Source organism: Bombina bombina, chromosome 1, assembly GCF_027579735.1.
Source record: "Bombina bombina isolate aBomBom1 chromosome 1, aBomBom1.pri, whole genome shotgun sequence".
Classification (NCBI taxonomy): domain Eukaryota; kingdom Metazoa; phylum Chordata; class Amphibia; order Anura; family Bombinatoridae; genus Bombina; species Bombina bombina.
This window is the reverse complement of record NC_069499.1, coordinates 35,812,006-35,821,374: the sequence shown is the minus strand read 5'-3', so window position 1 is coordinate 35,821,374 and position 9,369 is coordinate 35,812,006. Positions and strand designations below refer to the sequence as shown.

The 9,369-nt window shown below is 37.4% G+C and overlaps 1 protein-coding gene across 1 annotated transcript in view; it reads left to right on the top strand.

Annotated features, from left to right (window-relative positions):
* The first annotated feature begins 5,720 nt into the window (after positions 1-5,720).
* The window catches only part of PPM1A (protein phosphatase, Mg2+/Mn2+ dependent 1A), a 285,564-nt gene continuing 281,915 nt past the window's right edge, over positions 5,721-9,369 (top strand). The window contains exon 1 of the mRNA XM_053697300.1: positions 5,721-6,046. The gene's annotated coding sequence lies outside the window, so the exon portion shown is untranslated. The remainder of the gene's footprint in view (positions 6,047-9,369) is intronic.

The following is a 9,369-nucleotide window of genomic DNA, read 5'->3' as shown; positions in this document are numbered from 1 at the left end:
TTTTAAAGAGATATTGCTATATATATCTGTACATATCTATACATATATATAATCATATATATAGGTATATATTGTACCAAAATACCATCAGATATACAGTATATTATTATTATTTATTTGTAGAGCGCCAACAGCGCAGCGCTAAAGACATGGATCTAATATGCAAGGTGACAGTTATTGGAGACAAAGGGATAGAGGGCCCTGCTACTGTTGTAAATCATCTCTCATGAAAGTGATCTACAAAGCAGCTAGGCTCGTAGGCTCACATGCTAAGGGGGTTCAAGGGGATAACTAAAAGAAGGAGAGGAACTAAGATGGCAAAATGTTAGTGTATATTGTATGCATCCCTAAACAGTAGAGTCTTTAAGGAGCGCTTGAAAGTTTGAAAACTAGGGGAGAGTGGTGTAGAGCGAAGGCAGAGAGTTCCACAAAATAGGGACCAGTCTGGAGAAGTCTCATAGACGGGAATGTGAGGAGGTAACAATAGAGGAGGAAAGAAGGATGTCATGAGCAGAGCGAACGTGTAAGGAAGATCAGCCTGGCAGTGGCATTTATTATGGATTGTAAGGGAGATAGGTGGCAGCTAGGGAGGCCAGAGAGGATGGAATTGCAATAGTCAAGGCGGGAAATGATTAGAGAGTGGATTCAAGTGTTAGTTGTGTCTTGTGTGAGGAAGTGGCGAATTTTGGAGATGTTTTTAAGGTGGAGGCGGCAAGAATTGGCCAAAGACTGGATGCGGGAGTGAAAAAGAGATCTGAGTCAAGTGTAACCCCAATACATCGGGCATGCTGGGTTGGGGTAATGATGTTATTATCAACAGTTAAGAGAAAGTTGGGGGGTAGGGATTTTGGAAGAAGGGGGGAAACAAGGAGCTCAGTTTTTGAGAGAGTATTAGAAAGACAGTAACACGAGTTAGTAAGGAAGGGGATAGGTCTGGTGCAGAGATCTAGATTTGGGTATATCATCAGCATACAAATGGTATTGAAACCCATAGGACTGTATTAAAGGGACGGTCTACAATAGAATTGTTGTTGTTTTAAAAGTTAGATAATCCCTTTAATACCTATTCCCCAGTTTTGCACAACCAACAGTTATATTAATATAGTTTTAACTCTGTGATTACCTTGTATCTAAGAATCATCTGACATCCCCCTGATCATATGACTTGTTTATTTATTATCTATTGACTTGCATTTTAGCCAATTAGTGCTGTGTTGTGCTAACTCTTAAATGACTCCCTGGGCGTGAACACAATGATATGTATATGGCCCACATGAACTAGCAGTATTCTGTTGTGAAAAGCTAATAAAAAAAGTATTCTATTCATGTAATTTAGCTTTGAAAATTGAGCGGTTTCTAATACTCAGAACTTGAATTGCACCTGCTGACTTCTCAAGACTAACTCTGCTACATACATATCCCTAATTAGATTTATCAAATATTAATAGCAAAACAATTCCCGTTATACTAACTTTATGATCGTGACTAGCCTTGTTGTCTGCTGACTAAAGCCCAGATTGGCTCCTCCAAATAAGGCAAATGGTGGGTGAAGTTTGGCTATAGAAAAATAACTGCAGAAAAAACAAATGTTACTTTGTTTTTAAAACATTAAGGGGTCGATTTATCAAAGGCTTTGCAAGCCTTTCAAGCCCCTAAGACTGCAAGTTCTTACATTCTGGTGACTGCTGCTTTCCTAACCTTTTGCCACCTCTAAGGTGGTGAATTTCAATCTCCCTGGTCTCGTCTGACCGGGGGGATTAACAGCCCGATCAGGCTGATTGCTGTCCGCCACCTCTGTCTTAGGACAGCTGCTTTTTAATTTCTGCTTCATGCGGAACTGAAGCGGAGTGGGTCGGAAGCAGCATCCGCTGCTTCATAAATCAACCCCTAAAACTTGACTGATATGTTATTCTTTAGCAAAAGAAATGTCTTGTAATTACAATGTGTTTACTGTCCCTGCCTTTAAATCTCTGCACAGAATGTCATATCAGTAAAAACAATATCAATATACAAACTGTTTGTGTCCCTTTAAACTCTTCCACTGGTGTTAACATTTTTTGGCATTTAATATCATTATAATTAATGATTATTTACACAAGGATTCACTTAAATTATTGTAAAAATACAAATTCATGTTGTGTTTACCAACAGTTCACTAAAGTAATTATTATGATAGTTATTAAATTGACAAAAATAATATTTAATTAACATCTTCGCTTTGCTGTTAGTTCTAATTCAGCATTTTTATTTTAAACATTACAAAGCAATGTTACATTTTATTAATAAAACATGTATTCACTTGGCAATAATTGTGTGCTATTTATTATAACAACTATATTTGTTTAACAGACGGTAAATCTATGTGTTATTATGAGACGCGTGCAGACAAAATAACATTTCCGACAAACTGTTCATCGTGAAAACTTTTTTTCTTTTTTCATTAAAAGAACATAAAACCCCAAATTTTTATTTCAGGATTTAGACAGAGAAAACAATTAAAAAAAACTTTCCAATTTACTTTTATTATTTAAATTGCTTCATTCTCTTTTTATCCTTTGCTGAAGGGTTTATCTAGGAAAGATCAGGAGCAGCAAAGGACATAGGTTCTATCTGCTGATTGGTGGCTGCATATATATACCGATTGTCATTGGCTCACCTATTTGTTCAGTTAGAAACCAGTAGTGCATTGATGCTCCTTCAACAAAGGATACCAAGAGAATGAAACAAATTTGATAATAGAAGTAAATCGGAAAGTTGTTTAAAACCTAAATCATGAAAGACATATTTTTGGGTTTCATGTACCGTAAGGATTTTCTCATACAGGAGAGTCATTCGATTTGGCCAAATTTTGACAACAGTAGCTGTTTATGGAAATGTATTATTTCCTATGGGGAACCTTGTAATTACAAAACATTACTGTTGTGTTGTTATAGAATAACGTCAGCCAAGTCTGAACATTTTTAAAACAAATTAAGGTCCATTTTACCGCAATTATTTTTCAGTAACCATACTCCATCCACTGTTTTTCCTTATTTGGAGGAGTCAATCTAGACTTCAGTCCACAGAAAACTAGGCACGCCACAGTCATAAAATACATTGTTTTGCACTTGTCTGATAAAACAAATTAGGAACAGATATGCAGCAGATTTAGCCTTACGAAGACAGCAGTGTGCATTTCAGGTTCTGAGAATTACAAACTGTTCAATTTTCAGAACTAAATGACATGAAAAGGGAGCAAAATAAATAAACATGTTTTATTATCCAGAACTAAACAAATGTATATGAAAATCTCAAGGTGTTTTTAGTCTATTTAATCTTAACCCCCCCCCCCAGAAAACAACACTTAAAGGAACAGTAAATACAGTAGAATTGCATAATCAACAAATGTGTGATGAAAAGACAATGCAATTGCACTTGGTCTGAACATTAAATGAGAAGTAGATTTTTTTTTTACTATTTTCAGTTATGTCCTATTTCCACTTCTCCTGCATCATGTGACAGCCTGCAGCCAATCACAAATGCATATACAAATATTCTGTGAACTGTTGCACATGCTCAGTAGGAGTTGGTGACTCAAAAAGTGTAAATATAAACAAAATGTGCACATGTTGTTAACCCTTTCATGACAGGGTTAAAGTGTCTACATCGGAACACCTGTTCCGATGTAGACAAATTGAAACTACGCGAGATTTCAATTATTGGATCGCATCTGGGGGGCGTCCCTACAACCCTAGGAACGCCCTCCAGACCGCGATCAAGTCCTTGAAGCACAGAAGGCTTCAGGACAGCCGTTTGTTATGACGTTCTATTCCGTCATAACGGCTTTAAAGCCCAGTGTAAATATGACGGAATAGAACGGCATAACGGCGTTAAAAGGTTAATGGAAGTAAATTAGAAAGTTGTATAAAATTGCTGCTCTATCTGAATCATGAACGTTTAACTTTGACTTAAGAGTCCCTTTAAAGTTAAAATAGTAGCTAGTGCTACAAGCCAGCAGCACACAAAGTTCATGACGGGGGTTCATGAGTGGTCAAGGTTATTGAATATTGTAGATTTTAACTATTTAAACCTTTGCGGGCGCCTATATAGTCTACATTTTGAACTTTTAAATCATTTCCCGTCTTTAGAGTAACAGTTATAACCACATGAAGGAACTATTAAAATTATTTACGTAATTTTGTGTTTTCTACTGAATGCAAAGAATACAGCAAAATCATTATTATTTTGTTTTTGCATTCATCCAAATTCACTTGTGTGGTTTCAGATACCTCCAAATGCTGTTCGGCTATTTTCAGAGCCAAATGTATTCTTGTGAAACTGTAACACACTAGGATCTGGATTTTATACTAGCTATAAATACATGGGTTAGTATATACACAACAATGCATTGAACACATATATTGTCTACAGTAACAGCAATAGTGATGAGGACCCAGACATAGGGTTGCAAGGTGTCCAGTATTCAATGGGACAGTCCAGTATTTTATCAGGCTCTCCAGTACAATATGTAGAAAAATACTAGACACTTAAATGTCCATGTATTTTTAAAGTACCATAAGTGCCAGCTAAATTTAAAGGGCCTCCTATGCCTCTATACATCACAAATATTGCCCAAAAAGTAGCAATGAGCATTTTCTATTATATATGTTAAAAGCAGCTGGGGGGGGGGGGGAACCATTGCTGTGTGTATGTACTCATGGCAGTCAAGGGGTTCAAATCACTATTGTGTATGTGTTACTGACAACCAAGGGGATAAAATGACTGCTCAGTTGTATAAAAATACAGTTGATTCAAGCGTGGGACCTAAGATTGAACTTTTGGTGGGATATTGTGTGACCTACCAACTACCACATTTGCCCAATGACTTATAGGTTGTCCGGTATTTTTATGGAGCACAGCCAACGACCTTACCCAGACACCATTTGCGGCTGAAGTAAACATAACAGAAAATATTTCCAATAGCATATTTTATTGGGTAAAATCTAGTTAGCTATAATCCATTGTACATCTGTATTATTATACCTAATTGTATAATTATCTGTAGTCTATACAGCTGTATTTGTATAGTAAGGGTATAGCTTTTCACTATGCACTGTATAAGCACATAATGCCATGCAATATAAAAGATCAAAAGTCTGCAGACCAATTGTTGCTTTCATATTCTTTTATTAAAGCTATATAATAAAACATAGCACTATAATGGTTTTACTATGAAAGCAACATTTGGTGCTGTGGACTTTTTTTTTTGTCTTTTATGCCTCTACCAAGTGCAGCAAAGTGAGTGTATTTTTTACAAGACTGAGTTGGCATTGCTGGGCTCACTTTTGGTTATACATGCAGCCAGAACAAAAGTAGTGTTGGGCAAAAGGCCTAGGCACCGTTTGCAGCTGAGGTAAATATACAAGTATACATATACAATTGCATATTTTATTGTGTTATTATTATAAATACATATTAGTATACGAGTGTAAATGTGTTATAAGTATTGATATAAGTTCGGGTTGGTATATACATGACAGTAAATATAATAAAGACATTTAGCACAAGGCCAAGACACCATTTGCAGTTGAGCTGAGGGTGAGGTAATTCCAGGCGCCCTTGCTACATCCGGGACCTCTGCAGGGTATGCGTGAGGAGGAGCTGGCTGTGACGGTGACGCAAGGAAGCTCCGGGAGCGTGCCTCTTCCCAGTTAGTCTTGAAGCTGCGCGGCCTCGTCGTCACGCGCGTTCCCAGAGAGCTAGGCGAGAGGCGCAGGGGGGTGTCGCGAGCTCGATCCCTCGCTGACTGACTCCGACTCCCCCGCTTTAATTGTGTGACCTCATTCATTATTTTTTCCGCCCTCTCGGGATATTATTTTATTTTTAACCCCTTGGTCATTTATATATATTTTCCCTGTGTATTTTTTTTCTCCTCATCAAGGTCTTGGGGGGTGGGGGGACCAAGGAATGAAGTGTCGGTGCCGTGAGAAGATCCCCGTCACCGCCTGAATGCTGTGAGGCGGTTGTCGCTCACCCCCAGCAGCTCTCCGCTTGTCGCCCGTCCTCGGTAAGTGCGCAACGCTTGTTAAGGTGAGTCAGGATGCTGAGGCCGCCCAAGGCCGCGGTGCCTGGGCCCAAGCCGCTCAGGCGTTCTCAGCTGCGCAGTTCGCCGCATATTTTTTTCCCCGTGAAGCTGAGTTCCGCCGCGTGGCCCGAGCCTGCTTTTGTCGCTAGTTGGGCTCCCGGGTTGTCCCTGACAGGGTTGTGACGCCTGTCACTGAGCGGCCATGTCTGCCCGGTCTGGCGCTGTCATCTTGTGTAAACAGCCTCTTGTTGTGTGCGGGGAAACAGGTTCCAGCGAGAAAATGGAAGCTGTTGTGTTGTTGTTACAGCTGCCTCACGTTTGTCACATTTGTGAGGTGAAGTTAGCACTTTAACCCCTTGGCTGCCAGAGAAGGTAAAGCATTGTAACCAAGGGGTTCTAGTGAGGTGCAACTATAGCTCTTGACGGCCGCTGTCTGTCAAACCAGGATCTCTGGTGCAAGGTGACTGCTAGAGAGGGATACAATATATCTTATAGGGCATTCTGAGGGGCTCTGAACTCACAGTAACACAGAGCAAAATAACTTGTCACTAAATTAAAAAAGGTCATTTGTATAGACCGAAGCCCCTCATAGGACTGTTTGCACCCCATGGGTGATGTATATGCACCCGCTAGTGCATGTGCCAAGTACACATGCATGGTTGAACACCTGGTTCCATGCACATCTCAATGGTGTTTATTATTTTAATCTATGGACCTGTACAATGTTTTTGAGCACTCTGATTTTTCAGAACAATGCCTTCTAGTGAAGAGGTTAATAAAACAGTCTATGGTCAGATTGAGATCCTAAAATTCCTTTAAAGCATTGGTTTTCAAAGCTGTCCTCAGACCTCCCTAACAGGCCAGGTTTTGATGATATCTGAACTGGAGCGCAGGTAAAATAAAAAGCTGATTAGGAAACATGGTTATTTTACCTGCTCTCATGCCACCGTAATCCTGAAAATCTGGCCTGTTTAGGAGGCATTGAGGACAGCTCTTTAAAGACTATAGAGGTGACAGCTTCTGCTTTACAGTATTATTTCACTTCTACACAATATGTAGCACCCTGAATATAGCTGTAAGGAAGAATGATCTAAAACATTGTTTATTTAGCCACATTGTTTTCTAACACTTTTTTTGGTTAAATGTGTAGTGTAATTAGGCAAGTGCTTGCCTAAATAAAGTGCTGTATCTTATTTAGCTTCATCTTTTTTAAACTTGTACACAGCCAGTGTATTGTTCCTAACATTGCTTTCACACTCCTCTGGTAGTAAATGTGTCGTGCTCTCTTTAATAGTTAAGGTGTTAACTGTTTTTGAAATCTAGAACTAGTTATTACTCTGGACAGTAAATAAGGTTTTACACCAAAGAGAAGTTCAGATGGATCAAGATTAAACATGCAGCATGGGATATTGTAAACTCAGTAGCTTTCAGATCATGCTAATGCTTGTTCACTTTTTAGTTGTGCTTTGAAATGCATTTTTAAGTTGTGGAGACACATTCATTTTTTATGTTTAAATCCAAACGTTGCTTTAGGAAGCTATTTGCATATTTATAAATATTGCAGGAATATGTGAACCATGTCTATTTTAGGGGCAAAATTTATCAAGCCCCTAAAAAGTCGCAATTCCGCAATAGTTCGCAATGTGTGAAGTCAAAAATGTCGCCAGTGTTTTTTAAAATTCTAGAGACATTTTTGGGGCAAAACTTTTTTTGCGTTGTCAAGCGAATGGCTGACCCTAGTTTTCTTGCGAAAATTTCATTTTCACTTTATCAATCTTAATTTTAGACACCAGTAAATGGTTTATTGTTTTAACCAAGTGATTGTTTGTAAGAATGTTATTTCTTATATAATAAAGTTATTTTTATTTTGCCCCTTCTTTGGCTCTCTTTCATTGAGGAAGGTTCCCCGTTTTTTGGAGCTTATCTTCGTTCTTTTTAATACACTTATTTCAATTGCAATTAAAGGGCCACTGTAAGTAAATATTTTCTATGCCTGTTACTAACTAACTAACTACCCCAAATACGCTTTTTATCAATAGCATTTCATTAAAGGGCCACTGTAAGTAAATATTTTCTATGCCTGTTACTAACTAACTAACTACCCCAAATACCCTTTTTATCAATAGCATTTCATTAACATATCTCTACCGTATATCAGAAATCTTGTCTGCAAATGTAATTGTTTTCCAAACCCACTCCTTGGGTATCCTTTGCTCTGTACCAATCCGTTTACAATACCTAGGTTTCAAAATGGCGCTTTAAACACAATTTCATTGGTTTAAGTATTTTGAACACACAGTGCTGAAAATAGTGGGCAGGATAACGTGACATCATCGGGGAATAAAATATATAACTTTTATAACGTTATGAAACTTCGTTTTGGAGAAAATATAGGTCAGTAAGTTTTAATTGATGTTTATTAACTTTAATATGTTAGTTGTTTGGCTTAAAAATTATAACAGAAAGTAATCCTTTAACATATCTCTACCGTATATCAGAAATCTTGTCTGCAAATTTAATTGTTTTCCAAACCCATTCCGTGGGTATCCTTTGCTCTGTACCAATCCGTTTACAATACCTAGGTTTCAAAATGGCGCTTTAAACACAAAGTTATTGGTTTAAGTATTTTGAACATGCAGTGCTGAAAATAGTGGGCAGGGTAACGTGACATCATTGGCGAATAAAAGATATAACTTTTAGAACGTTATAAAACTTCGTTTTGGAGAAAATATAGGTCAGTAGGTTTTAATTAATGTTTATTAACTTTAATATGTTAGTTGTTTAGCTTAAAAATTATAACAAAGTAATCCTTTAAATTATTTTACTTTTTTATAAATGTGTATACTTTCTTGTTTCATTATTATTATTTATTATTATTATTATTATTATTATTATTATTATTATTATTATTATTCAGGTTCTGCGCCTTATGGGCAATTTCTAACCCTAGATACAGCAAGAAAGACATATATTTCCATTTTTCCTCCAAACAACATCGCTATTTATTTTTCACTCCTCGCAACCTACAAATTGGCGAGATTAAAAACAGTGAATATTGCATGCACCACACTTCATAAATAGGAGAACTGCGAATATATGGGCATTTTAAAATGCCAATAGAGATGAATACAAGAATTAGGCATTTCCAGACAACTTATTCGCATATATTTAAGACTTGCGAATGGTCATGAGTCAATTTGTTCGCACATATGAAAAGTTGCGACTTTATTGGCGCATAACCTTTCATAAATATGGTGATATTATTTGTGAGTTTTTTTTGACGACAAATGTGAGAATTTTCTTAT